Source organism: Chiloscyllium plagiosum, unplaced genomic scaffold (genome assembly GCF_037043375.1).
Source record: "Chiloscyllium plagiosum isolate Xiang-an unplaced genomic scaffold, Cpla_swu_hap1 HiC_scaffold_6, whole genome shotgun sequence".
Taxonomy (NCBI): domain Eukaryota; kingdom Metazoa; phylum Chordata; class Chondrichthyes; order Orectolobiformes; family Hemiscylliidae; genus Chiloscyllium; species Chiloscyllium plagiosum.
The window spans coordinates 4,477,985-4,493,691 of record NW_028270144.1 but is presented as its reverse complement, the minus strand read 5'-3'; the positions used below and the strand labels follow the sequence as shown (position 1 = coordinate 4,493,691).

General features: G+C 42.9%; 1 protein-coding gene across 2 annotated transcripts in view; it reads right to left on the bottom strand.

The window, feature by feature from the left end:
• Nucleotides 1-15,707, bottom strand: part of diaph3 (diaphanous-related formin 3) — a 582,462-nt gene that overhangs the window by 139,186 nt on the left and 427,569 nt on the right. The gene's annotated exons all lie outside the window — the stretch shown is intronic.

Sequence of the window (15,707 nt, the reverse complement as noted above, 5' to 3'; positions counted from 1 at the left end):
GAGGGGAAATGAGGAAACTAGAGAAATCTGAGTTCATCCCTTGTGGTTGGAGGGTTCCCAGGCAGTAGATGAGGCGCTCTTCCTCCAACCGTCGTGTTGCCATGGTCTGGCGATGGAGGAGTCCAAGGACCTGCATGTCCTTGGTGGAGTGGGAGGAGGAGTTAAAGTGTTGGGCTACGGGGTGGTTGGGTTGGTTGGTCTGGGTGTCCTAGAGGTGTTCTCTGAAACGTTCCGCAAGTAGGCGGCCTGTCTCCCCAATATAGAGGAGGCCACATCGGGTGCAGCGGATGCAATACATGGTGTGTGGAGGTGCAGGTGAATTTGTGATGGATATGGAAGCATCCTTTGGGGCCTTGGAGGGAAGTAAGGGGGGAGGTGTGGGCGCAAGCTTTGCATTTCTTGTGGTTGCAGGAGAAGGTGCCGGGAGTGGAGGTTGGGTTGGTGGGGGGTGTGGACCTGACGAGGGAGTCACGGAGGGAGTGGTCTTTTTGGAACGCTGATAGGGGAGGGGAGGGAAATATATCCCTGGTGGTGGGGTCCTTTTGGAGGTGGCGGAAGTGACGGCGGATGATACGCTGTACATGGAGGTTGGTGGGGTGGTAGGTGAGGACCAGTGGGGTTCTGTCCTGGTTACGGTTGGAGGGGGTGGGGTTCAAGGGCGGAGGAGCGGGAAGTGGAGGAGATGCGGTGGAGGGCATCGTTGACTACGTCTGGCGGGAAATTGCGGTCCTTGAAGAAGGAGGCTATCTGGGTTGTACGGTATTGGAACTGGTCCTCCTGGGAGCAGATGCGGCGGAGACGAAGCAATTGGGAATATGGGATGGCGTTTTTACAGGGGGCAGGGTGGGAGGAGGTGTAGTCCAGGTAGCTGTGTGAGTCGGTCGGTTTATAGTAAATGTCCGTGTCGCTTCGGTCACCCAAGATAGAAATGGAAAGGTCTAGGAAGGGGAGGGAGGAGTCTGAGACGGTCCAGGTGAATTTGAGGTCGGGTGGAAGGTGTTGGTAAAGTGGATGAACTGTTCAACCTCCTCGTGGGAGCACGAGGCAGCGCCGATACAGTCATCGATGTAGCGGAGGAAAAGGTGGGGGGTGGTGCCAGTGTAGCTGCGGAAGATGGACTGTTCCACATATCCTACGAAGAGGCAGGCACAGCTGGGGCCCATGCGGGTATAATTGAACCCTTAAACAGTTCAAAGGGTTGGAGAAACTCTCATCTCCCGAGGGAAACATTTGAGTTTGTTTGCAGTTTGCCTATTGAGGAACAAAACTGAAACACCAGTACCAAATTAAAATTACTGTAACATCAGAGATAACTTTATGACTGTCGTACATCAACTGTAATTAAACAGCTAAAACATGAATTGTATGAAGTATTTACACAGTTCATTGCTTCTATTGCTTATCCTCTTTAAACATTTTAATTTTCCTCATTTCATCATTTATTAATTGTTCCACCTCTTTTTCGAACTATTATGGCCTAGATCCTCTGGTCACTGCTGATACCACATGCACTGTCATTGCCGCAAAGATTTCTGCAACACAAGCTCTTTCTGATTCATCAGCCTTGACTACCTGTCCCGAAAAGGACAGCCATGCCCACTGAAGACCAACAGGTACTGCAGAAGATGTACAAAGGGAGGATATATCTACTTTTGATAAGATTAGCTACTGTATTTAGATGTGTTTTAAAGGTCACAAATCTTTCAGAGTGTTAATGATTGGGTGAGTGGATGGATTGAATGTGTGATGGACTTGGACTGACTCAGGAAGGTAGTCAGATAGTGCCAGGAATGTGGTGGTGGGAGATGGGGTTGGGGCTGGTGGTGCAGTGTCTATAACCTGGTTGTGTTAGTACAGGTAGGGAAGAATGTTGAGTCAGACCAGGGTGAAATTGCATTGGTCTGGCTTGAGTGGGTGATTGGGAACATTGGTTGTGGTGTTCAATTGAGTTACATTTGCAAATCTCTGAATTAGACATTGGTATTAAACAGTGTAAAATTTCCTGGGCAAGTACCTGGGTAAATCCCTGCATATCTGGACCAGGTGTCTGACCCTTGGTTCACTTTAGTGGAAGGTCTAGGGAATTGGAAATCAACCCTTTGGTAATTTAAACTTCCAGGACAGTTTCAGCAGACTCGAATTCCAGATTTCCTGTTGGGCCCTGATGTGCATCTCACAACTTAAATTTAGATTTTGACCAAATTGGGAATTGAATTAACTGCAAATGGTGCTATGGAATCTGTTGAGGTTCTTAAAAATGAATGTGCTCGAAAAAAAAAACAATTACAGAAACAGGGGGAGAAGTCACAAGTGACTGGTAAACAAACAGAGAGGGGGTGGCCCTTGGCAATCCAGAACATGACTGCCTTGATATTACTGAATATCAGACTAAAGTGTGAATGAACTTAAGAGACATACCATTGCATGCGGGAGCTCGGTTGTTTATCGACGGGTCCTCCCGGCTGATTGAGGGTAAAAGGCATAATGGATACGCTGTAGTAGACGGGATAGAGGGAAGTGGTATCGAGGCTGAAAGACTGCCTAACGGCTGGTCAGCCCAAACTTGTGAACTCTATGCCCTAGAAAGAGCTCTTAGAACCTTAGAAAACAAAAAAGGAACAATATGTACAGACTCCAAATATGCGTTTGGAGTCATATAAACGGACATCAGAAGGGGAATGAACCGGAAGTAAGGGGAAGTAGACTGGTCGATGAGGTAGTTAAAGAAGTGACCCTGAATCCACAAGGAGCAGTGATATACTCCCTAATACCTACAATTTTAGATCTTCAGGGTGCCCTGTTGTTTACTGCAAAGGGGGAAAAGGGACTAAAACATTTTGGAGCTGCAAAGACAGCAGATGGAGCAGCCTTATAGTAGTTAGTACCCCCCACCCCCCCCCCCCCCCATCAAGTCAGAACTGTGTTAAACCAAAAGTCAGGGAGATGGTTGACGAGGCCATCCTGATGGAAGAAGATGACCTGGTGTTAGCAACAGACACCTATCTAAACCCAGCTACCTTCTTATGGAAGGGAGAACCTTTAGACAAACGAGAATTAGAACATGATTGTTTAGATATCATAGAGTATCAAACCAAAATTAGACAGGACCTGAGAGATCTACCTTTACATGACGGGGACAGATTGTTTATAGATGGATCATCGAGAGTAGTGGAAGGAAAAAGACACGATGGATATGCAGTAGTGGACGGTAACAAAAACCAAACAGTGGAGGCAGACCGGCTGCCAAACACATGGTCAGCCCAGACCTGTGAATTGTACGTGTTAAACCAAGCTTTAAAACACTTAGAGAATCGGGATGGGACAATTTTCACTGATTCTAAGTATGTATAAAATAATAAGGGAAGGCTCAAAGGAGGAAGGAACTCAGGAGTGATACTCTTCCAAAGTATACAGGTGGATTACACTGAACTACCCCCAGTGGGAAAACAGAAGTACCTGTTGGTCTTAGCAGACCACTTAACCCGGTGGGTGGAAGCTTTCCCAATGTCATTAGCCACCTCAAAAGGAGTGGTGAAAACCCTCCTTGAACATATCATCCCACGATATGGAATAGTGGAAAGTATAGATTCAGACCAAGGTAGTCATTTTACTTCCAAGATCTTACAAGAAGTAATGGCTAGAATTCCACACCCCTTTGGCACCCACCCTCCTCTGGGTACGAATGAATCAAATCTTAAAGAAGCAATTATCTAAGCTAGTCCTAGAGACTCGATTACCATGGACAAAATATTTACCTATCGCACTGCTACGCATTAGGACTGTTCCTAGACATGATATAGGCCTCTCTCCTTATAACGTGATGTTTTGGATTACCTTTTTTGGGTGGAAGAGGGGAATTACCAACTGTAGAGGTCAATTATAAGTTTTTAAAGAACTATATTGTGGCGCTCAGCTCTTCCTTGTCTGTCCTTAGGAAGGAGGGTCTGTTGACCCAGATACCTCCACTTGAGTTCGACAACCGGATGATTGGGTCCTGATCAAGACCTGGAAAGATACCAAACTCCACCCGAGCTGGGAGGGACCATTCCTAACTCTCCTGACTACTGAGACAGCTATCCGGATTGCTGAGAAAGGGTGGAGTCATCACACTCGCGTCAAAGGTCCTGTGACGCCCCATTGGCGGAGTGGCACGCTCATCCTATAGACAACCCTCTGAAAGTTAAGCTGAGAAAGAGGGAATGAACTAAGATAAAAGACTCTTTTAATGTTTGATGATATATATATTGTATTTATTGTAAGGGTTGCGTGAACTCACCTCTCCCTGGTGCCTAAAGGATTAAGATAGGGTGATAGGCAAGATTCAGAGATGGGTGAGTACTGGTGTAGTATTATGACGTTAGTAGTACTACTGTTCAAGGAAGCGGGAAAAATCACTTCACTACACTATGCCAAAATTATGCCAAACAAGAGGGACTTGCCAAGTGTTGGGTCTGTGCAGAGGGCCCACACCATGGCGAATCTGGGATCCCCACCTCCGTAATACCGCTCACCAAAAGAGAAATGTACGACGTACAACAATTTGACTCGGGCTTAAATAATACAAAGTAGGAATCTTAAAGGAGCAAATATAACTTTGCGGGATGGTTCCCAAGGCCAGCCCTGAAAACCCAGGGTGTTATCGATAGCCTTAGAATTTCCCCACCAAAAGGAGCAGTAAATACCACCTGTTTCTGTAATCGGAATGATGCTGCACCCTTCCAATTAGGAAAATCATCTTGCATCCATACCAACCAAGCCACTGCCACGAACACTCCCCAAATATTGAATGGGACATATTGGGTATGTGGTCTGAAGGCCTATCCATTTATTCCCGGGGAAAAATACATTCGTGTGACCAAATGTGTGGAAATAAATGCATGTAATAAAATTGATGAAGCATTGCCTTAAAACAAGAAAGGCTAGAGTGGTTGCTGTTATCTTGCTTATATAGTCCCTCACCTCCGAATAGAAAAACATGAGCCCAACCTAAGAAAAGAGGGGGGTGATAAGACGTAAGACCCGAGAGGTCCCCGAAGGAGACCGTCTGCTGTGGACACTACTCCCAAACTACAGCACTACAAGGGCAGGGGTGGAAATACAGAAACTGGCAGCTGCTCTTGAAAATTTAATTAATGATACCACCGGTGCAATGGGAGAAACTCAATCCCAGATATCAGCCATAACCACCGAAATGATAGCAACAAGACTAACAGCTTTGCAGAATCAAATGGCTTTAGACTATCTCTTGGCCAAAAAAAGGGGAACTTGTGCGCTGATTGGTAAGGGATGCTGCACCTTCATCCCAGACACCTCTTCCACAGTGGAAGATAAGGCAGAAATAGTACAATATAAGAGAAATTGCGGATGAACTCCGAAAGGATGAAAGATGGGGAGGGGGTGACTGGAGACTGACCAGTTGAGGAAAATGGTTAGCTGATTTAGGCATACATGTATTACTAATAATTGTAGGTTTACTGTTAGGATTCAATGTATTAAAATGGATAATGACTAAGCTGGTAATGTCTTTGGGAGGACAACACTACAAGCGCAAGAAAGACAGAGTAGCAGATTACTCCTGGAGTTTGAAAAAGATAGACTTAAAAGGACAGAAATGGCAAGATTGTGAACCTCTGCACCATAGAGTGAAAAGAGGGCACAAAATAAAATTGCAAAAACAACAAATGGTAAAAGAAAAGAAATGGGGAAGTTGTTAGAAATGGGGAAAAGTGTTGTTTTTGCAGATATAGAAAAAGGATACAAAAAAGGGGTACAACAAGAGAACTATTAACTCTGCAGGTATTTAGGGAAAAGTATCTCTTCTTTTCAGTGCATAATTATGGATAATTAAGAACTAACTTTAATGTAGATTTATTAAAGAAAATAATTCCTTTTACCATAATGTTTAAAATAACAGTTTCAGCAAAAAGCGAAGCATGAAAAAGATACATTGTTAAGATGTATGTACAAGAACGAAATGTACCTAGGGACAATGAAAGAAGTTACAAAGGGAACATCGAGATAAGAGTTTAGCCTTATGACAGCAAGTGCAAAGGGGGAAAATTACCAACTTGGAAAGAAGGGGGCAATGGGCGTGGAGCATAGATGGCAGAGGCGAAATAGTAAGAAAGATTGCGTAATGTAGGGATCGGAAGAGGTGACCTCACGTAGCTCAAAAGTATAACTGTGTAATAGTTTGAATAATCATCACTTCAATTGCTTTCTGCAATTGGGGTCCTTTGTTGCAAGATCGTAGAATAAATTGTATTGTTTCCAGCTTTGGTGGTCTCGTCTAAATTTTATTGAATTTTGTTTCTAACACTAATAGTCAGAGGGAAATTGAGAAACAAACTTGTAAGGAGATCTCAGTTATCTGTAAGAATAATAGGGTGGGTATGGTCAGGGATTTTAACTTTCCAAACACAGAGATGGAAAGGAATTTGTTAAGTGTGTACAAGACAATTTTCTGATTCAGTATGTGAATGTACCTACTAGAGAAGGTGCAAAACTTGACCTACTCTTGGGAAATAAGGCACGGCAGGTGACTGAGGTGTCAGTGGGAGAGCACTTTGGGGCCAGCGACCACAATTCTATTTAAAATAGTGATGGAAAAGGATAGACCAGATCTAAAAGTCGAAGTTCTAAATTGGAGGAAGGCCAATTTTGACAGTATTAAGCAAGAACTTTCAAAAGCAGTTTGGGCACAGATGTTCGCAGGTAAAGAGACAGCTGGAAAATGGGAAGCCTTCAGAAATGAGATAACAAGAATCCAGAGAAAGTATATTCCTGTTAGGGTGAAAGGAAAGGCTGGTAGGTGTAGGGAATGCTGGATGACTAAAAAAATTGAGGGTTTGGTTAAGAAAAAGAAGGAAGCATATGTCAGGTATAGACAGGATAGATCGAGTGAATCCTTTGAAGAGTATAAAGGCAGTAGGAGTATACTTAAGAAAGGAATCAGGAAGGCAAAAAGGGGACATAAGATAGCTTTGGCAAATAGAGTTAAGGAGAATCCAAAGGGTTTTTACAAATACATTAAGGACAAAAGGGTAACTAGGGAGAGAATAGGGCGCCTCAAAGATCAGCAAGGCAGCCTTTGTGTGGAGCCGCAGGAGATGGGGCAGATACTAAATGAGTATTTTACATCAGTATTTACTGTGGGAAAGGATATGGAAGATATAGAATGTAGGGAAATAGATGGTGGCATTTTGAAAAATGTCCATATTACAGAGGAGAAAGTGCTGGATGTCTTGAAACGCATAAAAGTGGATAAAACCCCAGGACCTGATCAGGTGCACCCTAGAACTCTGTGGGAAACTAGAGAAGTGATTGCTGGGCCTCTTGCTGAGATATTTGTATCATCGATAGTCACAGGTGAGGTGCTGGAAGACTGGAGGTTGACAAACGTGGTGCCACTGTTTAAGAAGTTTGCAGACGACACCAAAATTGGACAGCAAAGAAGGTTATCTCTGATTACAACAGGATTTTGATCAGATGGGCCAATGGGCTGAGAAGTGGCAGATGGAGTTTAATTTAGATAAATGTGAAGTTCTGCTTTTTGGGAAAGCAAATCTTAGTAGGACTTATACACTTAATAGTAAGATCCTAGGGAGTGTTGCTGAACAAAGAGACCTTGGAGTGCAGGTTCATAGCTCCTTGAAAGTGGAGTCGCAGGTAGATAGGATAGTGAAGAAGGAGTTTGGTATGCTTTCCTTTATTGGTCAGAGTATTGAATACAGGAGTTGGGAGGTCATGTTACGGCTGTACAGGACATTGGTTAGGCCACTGTTGGAATACTGTGTGCAATTCTGGTCTCCTTCCTATCGGAAAGATGTTGTGAAACTAGAAAGGGTTCAGAAAAGATTTACAAGGATGTTGCCAGGGTTGGAGGATTTGAGCTATAGCGAGTGGTTGAATAGGCTGGGGCTATTTTCCCTGGAGCGTCAGAGGCTGAGGGGTGACATTATAGAGGTTTACAAAAATCATGAGGAGCATGGATAGGATAAAGAGACAAAGTCTTTTCCCTGGGGTCGGGGAGTCCAGAACTAGAGGGCATAGGTTTAGGATGAGAGAGGAAAGATATAAAAGAGACCTAAGGGGAAACTTTTTCACGCAGAGGGAGGTACGTGTATAAAATGAGCTGCCAGAGGATGTGGTGGAGGCTGGTACAATTGCAACATTTAAGAGGCATTTGGATGGGTATATGAATAGGAAGGGTTTGAAGGATATGGGCCAGGCGCTGGCAGGTGGGACTAGATTGGGTTGGGATATCTGGTCGGCATGGACGGGTTGGACCGAAGGGTCTGTTTCCATGCTGTACATCTCTATGACTCTATGACCATTTAGATACTGGAAGACTGGACCATCAGAAATCTAAAATGCATTTTTTTTTCATGTTATGTCAATGGTAAAAGTGAGAAATACTCATAGCAAGTAAAAAATCCTTGCATTGCCTGGAAATTGTTTTTAATGACTGTTTTTCGAGAAATGAAAAGACTTGATTGTGAAAATTGGCATGTATTTAGAACAAGTCAATCCTTGATAGGAATATTATATCGACTTTAAAACAGACTGACAAGTAAACTCACCTGGGTCATCCCTGCTTTAATACTACTTTATCTGCAGATTGAGTATTAAATGTCATGGAGGAGAAAATGAGGTGTGCAAATGCTGGAGATCAGAGCTGAAAATATGTTGCTGGAAAAGCGCAGCAGGTCAGGCAGCATCCAGGGAACAGGAGAATCGACGTTTCGGGCATAAGCCCTTTAGATTAGATTAGATTAGATTACATTACAGTGTGGAAACAGGCCCTTCGGCCCAACAAGTCCACACCGACCCGCCGAAGCGAAACCCACCCATACCCCTACATTTACCCCTTACCTAACACTACGGGCAATTTAGCATGGCCAATTCACCTGACCCTGCACATCTTTTGGACTGTGGGAGGAAACCGGAGCACCCGGAGGAAACCCACGCAGACACAGGGAGAACGTGCAAACTCCACACAGTCAGTCGCCTGAGGCGGGAATTGAACCCGGGTCTCAGGCGCTGTGAGGCAGCAGTGCTAACCACTGTGCCACCGTGCCGCCCATTCTTCAGGAATTCCTGAAGAAGGGCTTATGCCCGAAACGTCGATTCTCCTGTTCCCTGGATGCTGCCTGACCTGCTGCGCTTTTCCAGCAACACATTTTCAGCTATTAAATGTCATGTCCACTACAAAGTTATTGAAAATAAAATGTGTATAGAGAGAAAAATCAGATGTCTCATTCTTAGAATCTAAGGACACCTCTTTATTATACATTATGTGTAATTATTTGTTTGAACGTTACAAAAGAATACGTCTTCATAAAGAACTTGTGAATTTTTCATAAATACTGAGATCCATTTACTATATTTTTGTACATTATAAATACTTCCTCACTATAAAACATGCGGTGCATTCTTGCAGAAACACTGAGTTTTAGGAGCAACAATAAACCAACACAAATTTAGTCTCCATTTCTCAAACACAGTTTGTATAATGCTCCCTGCAGGATACATCAATTGCTTCTCTGATCCATGAACCATTCACCAACACAAGGTTTGCAATAACAGAAAACGTTCAAAGAAAGAAATGCAGATCATCAGCAACAACAATTCATGGTAACTGGTTCATTGCACCCATGCTTGCAGAAGACATGAAATGGCAAGTACATAGGAATACAAGAAATACAACTAGGATGAGGTCATTTAGTCCATCAAGGCTGTTCCATCATTCAATAAGATCAATATTGGCCTTCTACCTCAGCCCCACCTTCTAAATTATTCTTGCAAGCTTCAATTCCCTTAGTACCCAAAAATCTATCGTTCTTTATCTTGAATATGCTCAATGACAAAGTATTCATCATCCTTTGGGATATAGACTTCTGGAGATTCATAACCCATTAAGTGAAAAAACCACTCTACAAGTCCAAAATGGATGACCCTTTATTCTAAACTGTGACACTGGCCTGAATTTTACAGTCCAAGGTGATGGTTGCAAGCCCAACCTTGACATGCATGAAATGCCGATGTCTGCCTCTGAGAAATGTCTGATAATGTCTGCGATTGACCAATCAATTGCTGCAAGGCAAAAGTGAGGACTGCAGATGCTGGAAACCAGAGTTTAGATTAGTGTGGTGCTGGAAAAGCACAGCAGGTCAGGCAGCATCCGAGGAGCAGGAAAATCGACGTTTCAGGCAAAAGCCATTCATCAGGGCTCTGTGGAGTTTGCATGTTCTCCCCGTGCCTGTGTGGGTTTCCTTTGGGTGCTCCAATCTATTACCACATCCACAATGCAGGTTAGGTGAATTGGCTATCCTAAATTGCCCATAGTGTTCAGGGATGTGTAGGTTAGATGCATTTGTCGGGGTAAATGCACAGTAATAGGAAAAGGGAATGGTTTGGGTGAGATACTCTATGGAGGGTCGGTATGGACTTGTTGGGCTGAAGGGCCTGTTTCCACACTGGAGGGACTCTATGATTAATAGGTGCATCGAAAAACTAAAGCTCAAAATGGAGGTTGCGCATGGAAACAACATTAGGCATTGACTGATGTCACAACCTGTTCACTGTGTATGGTTCAGATCATATGACAGAAGGGTAGAAGTAGACCATTCAGTCCATCACGTTTGCTACACTATTCACTAAGATGATAGCTGATCTAATAATCTTCAACTTCACTTTCCTGCCTTTGATTCCCTAAAGATTAAAAATCTGTCTGTCTCAGTGTTGAATAAACTTAATTCCTTAGACTCAACTGCACTCTGTTGTAAAGGATTTCACAGATTCACAACCTTCTGAGCTCATTCCTGTCTTAAATGTGACCCCTTATTCTGAGATTATGCCCTGATCCTAGACTCTCCCAGAAGGCGAAACCAACCTTTCCTGTCAAGTCCCCTAAGACTCAGTATGCTTTAAAAAGGTCACCTCTCATTCTTCAATATTCCAACCACTTAATGGTAAGGTCTGGGGAGTATTGCTGAACATAGAGACCTTGGAGTGCAGATTCATAGCTCCTTGGAGGTAGAGTCACAGGTAAATACAATAAAGAAGAAGGCATTTGGTATGCTTTCCTTTATTGGTCAGAGCATTGAGTATAGGAGTTGGGAGGTCATGTTGTGGCTGTACAGGACAATGGTTAGGCCACTGTTGGAATATTGCCTGCAATTCTGGTCTCCTTCCTATTGGAAGGGTATTGTGAAACTTGAAAGGGTTCAGAAAAGGTTTACAAGGCTGTTGTCAGGGTTGGAGGATTTGAGCTACAGGGAGAGACTGAATAGACTGGGGCTGTTTTTCCTGGAACTTCAGAGGCTGAGAGGCGACCTAATAAAGGATTATAAAATCATGAGGGGCAAGGTTAAGATAAATAGACAGTCTTTTCCCCTGGGTGTGGGAGTACAGAACTAGAGGGCATAGGTTTAGGGTGAGAGGGGAAAGATATAAAAGAGACCTAAGGGGCAACCTTTTCGCACAGAGGGTGGTGCATGTATGGAATTAACTGCCAGAGGAAGTAATGGAGGTTGGTACAATTATAGCATTTAAAAGGCATCTGGGTGGGTATATGAATAGGAAGGGTTAAGAGATATATGGGCCAAGTGCTGACAAATGCAACCAAATTAGGTTAGGATATCTGGTCGGCATGGACGAGTTGGACCAAAGCGTCTGTTTCCATGCTGTACATCTCAACGACTCTGAGTTCAGGCCTAAAATAATCAACCTCTATACCTGCTAACAGCCTATTGAACCTTCTAGGATTGCTTCCAATGCCAGTACAACATTCCTTAGGTTCACAGTATTCCAGCTGTGGTTTTCAAATCTGTCTCCTGCAAATTATCTGCTATTATAAGGATAACATCACTGTGTTCAGCCCAAGCAAATTTAGCGCTTCAACAGTTAGCATGCCTGTCATCTTATTCAGACCATAGTAAAGATTGTTAAAAAAAAGGTTTTTCATGAGTTCTGTTTTTGAAACTTGTTGTAAACGCTACATAACTTTAAAAATTAAAACAAACTGTTCAACTACTTGGATGAGAATATTCTCTTATTCAACAATAAATTGTGAAGTACCTAGCTTTATGCAACAATTAATGGTGAATGTCATGAATGAGAATGGTCCAAATTTTAGGACAGAAACAAGAAGGTCACCTGTACTTGTTATTATTGAGTAAATTGTTGCCAGTCCCTAGTTGCCCTTGAACTGATTGGCCTTCTTGGTCATTTCAGAGGGTAGTTAACAGTCAACCACATTTCTGAGAGTTTGGAGTCACTTCTACATCAGGCCAGGTAAGAATGGCAGACTTACTTCCCTAAATGTCATTCATGAACCGAATGTTTTTTACAACATTTGCTCCTGCCGTCACCATGTTACTATTTTACTTGTCTGTACAATCACAAGCTTTGGTAAACTATTAGATTCAACATTCAAGGACATAAAACTGCTATATTCACTCTGTTATTGCACCAAAGAGAGTCATTTTGGTGCATTTTGATGTAAATTTTTTTCAACATACTGTAAATACTTCCGAACAGACATTTGGGCCTGACAATGTAATTTTACACAGTTTCATTGAGTCATACAGTCATAGAGGTGAATAGCATGGAAACAGACCCTTCGGTCCAACCCATCCATGTCGACCAGATATCCCAACCCAATCGAGTTCCACCTACCAGCATCTGGCCCATATCCCTCTAAACCCTTCCAATAAAGGAAAGCATGCCAAACGCCTTCTTCACTATCCTATCTACCTGCGACTCCACTTTCAAGGAGATATGAACCTGCACTCCAAGGTCTCTTTGTTCAGCAACACTCCCTAGGACCTTACCATTAAGTGTATAAGTCCTGCTAAGATTTGCTTTCCCAAAATGCAGCACCTCGCATTTATCTGAATTGAACTCCATCTGCCACTTCTCAGCTCATTGGTCCATCTCACCCAGATCCTGTTGTAATCTGTGGTAACCCTCTTTGCTGTCCACTACACCTCCAATTTTGGTGTCGTCTGCAAACTTACTAACTGTACCTCTTATGCTCGCATCCATATCATTTATGTAAATGACAAAAAGTAGAGGACCTAGCACCGATCCTTGTGGCACTTCACTGGTCACAGCCTCCAATCTGAAAAACCCTCCACCACCAGCACCTTCTACCTTTGAGCCAGCTTTGCTTAAGGTTTTGATTATTGTTGCAGACTGAAATTCTGTGCTATTTTATCCTTTCTTGATCTAATATTTTCTGCTTTACTTAGTGTTCTTAGAGAAGAATTTCCACTTATTTCTGTCTGAAATTATGCCCTCTGATCCTAGATTCTCCCAGAAGGGGAAACAATCTTTCCACATCTACCCTGATATGTACTTCAACAAGCTCACCTCTTATTCTTCTATACTCCAAGTATTCTAATTCATTTTTCATTTTTATAGAATCCCTACAGTGTGGAAACAGGCCATTCAGCCCAACAAATCCACACCGACTCTCTAAAGAGCATCCCATCCAGACTCACATTCAACACTCCCACCCCCCACAACCCTATACCTGTTAACTGCAATTCCCATGGCTAATCCATGTAAGCTACATATCTGTGGACACTGGGCAATTTTACCATGACCAATTCACCTAACTTGAACATCTTTAGACTCTGGGAAGAAACTGGAGCACCCAGAGGAAACCCACGCAGACACGGTGAGCATGTGCAAACTCCACACAGACAGCTATCAGAGACTGGAGTTGAACCCAGGTCCCTGGCACTGTGAGGCAGCAGAGCTAACCACTAAGCCGCCCTTAACTTCTTAGTTTAGACTCTATCGCTCAGTGATGATTCTTTGAACTAATTGAAGTGGAGCCTCACACACACCACAGCTCTCCTGCCAAGCAGCTGAAAATGTGTTGCTGGAAAAGCGCAGCAGGTCAGGCAGCATCCAAAGAGCAGGATCCTGCTCCTTGGATGCTGCCTGACCTGCTGCACATTTTCAGCTCTGATCTCCAGCATCTGCAGTCCTCACTTTCTCCTCTCCTGCCAAGCACACAGCATTAAGAAGCTCCACAATAATATCCGGTGCCTTTCAAAAACACACACAAAAAAATCAATGGGCCAGTGTAAGCATAATAGCACCTGCTTTTCCTATGCCAGTGACAACCGACCAAAGTAACTGGACAATTATTCTCAATTACATATGAATGGAATCAACCACACTTGAGCTTCTTTTATGCAAACTACTGAATAAAGTTTCAGATTTTGTACCACATCATTTACTTATTGAGTAATGTTCAAATTGGTAAGTCCCATTTATTTTATATACTGTATCTTCTAAATATATTAAATGGACATTATATGTTCTCAAAACAAATTATTGGGATTTTGCCTGCAGAGAGTATAATCTTACTTGCAAAATGCAAGTTCTAATTTGAACAAATAACTAAATTTTAACAATATGATTAAAAATATCAAATAACTCAAAAAATTATTCAAAATGTTAAATAGTTGTGCCATAATATTTTGCATTCTATACTGTATTATTAATAAAAATCTTTCTCTCCCTGATTTTATTTATTATTTTCTTTGCATGTTTGATCTCTTTTACAACTGCCAACCAAATGGATTATTGTGAAGCACATCAATGGCACACTGTAAGCAACTAATAGAAGTGGCATTAGAGGAAACAGTTCAATACACTAGACAGCATCAGGACAGAACAGAGACAGCCCTGTGTATAACCTTGTATTCAAAAACATGTCTTGGTCTGCAGGTACAACATATAATTAAGAAGGCAAATGGAATTTTGTCCTTCATTGCTAATGGTATTGATTAGATTAGATTAGATTCCCTACAGTGTGGAAACAGGCCCTTCGTCCCAACAAGTTCACACCGACCTTCTGAAGAGTAACCCTTCCATACTGAGTTTAAAAGCAGGGAGGTTATGTTACAGCTGTACAAGATGCTGGTGTGGCCACACCTGGAGTACTGTGTGCAGTTTTGATCTCCTTACTTGAGAAAGGACGTACTGGCACTGGAGGGGGTGCAGAGGAGGTTCACTAGGTTGATACGGAGTTAAGGGTATTATGAGGAGAGACTCAGTAGACTGAGATAATATTTATTGGACTTTAAACGAATGAGGGGAGATCCTGTAGAAACATAAAATTTTGAAGGGAATAGATAAGATAGAAATAGAGAAGATGTTTCCACTGGCAGTTGAAACTAGGACAAGAGGGCATAGTCTCAAAATTATGGGCAGTAAATTTAGGACCGAATTGAGAAGGAAGTTCTTCAAGGAGGATTGCAGCGTTTCAAAAAAGTGAAAAGTCAGAAATGACATACTAATTGTCACAGGGCGGAATGCAGAATGAGGGCAGCAGGGCGATAGGCAGAAATCCCAATTCCTCCTGCATCAGCTCCCAGGAAGTCTAATTCCACCATAGAATATCCCAGATGGTCTCCTTCTTCAAGGACTGCAATTTCCCCTCCCACGTGGTCAATGATCCCCTCCACTGCATCTCCTCCACTACCTTCACCTCCACCCTTGAACCCCACCCCTCCAACCACAACAAGGACAGAACACCACTGGTCCTCACCTTCCACCCCACCAAACACTGGATACAACCCATCATCCTTCGCCATTTCCACCAACTACAATCAGACTCCACCACCAGTGATATAGTTCCCTCCCCACCCCTATCTGTGTTCCGTAGAAACCATTCCCTCCGC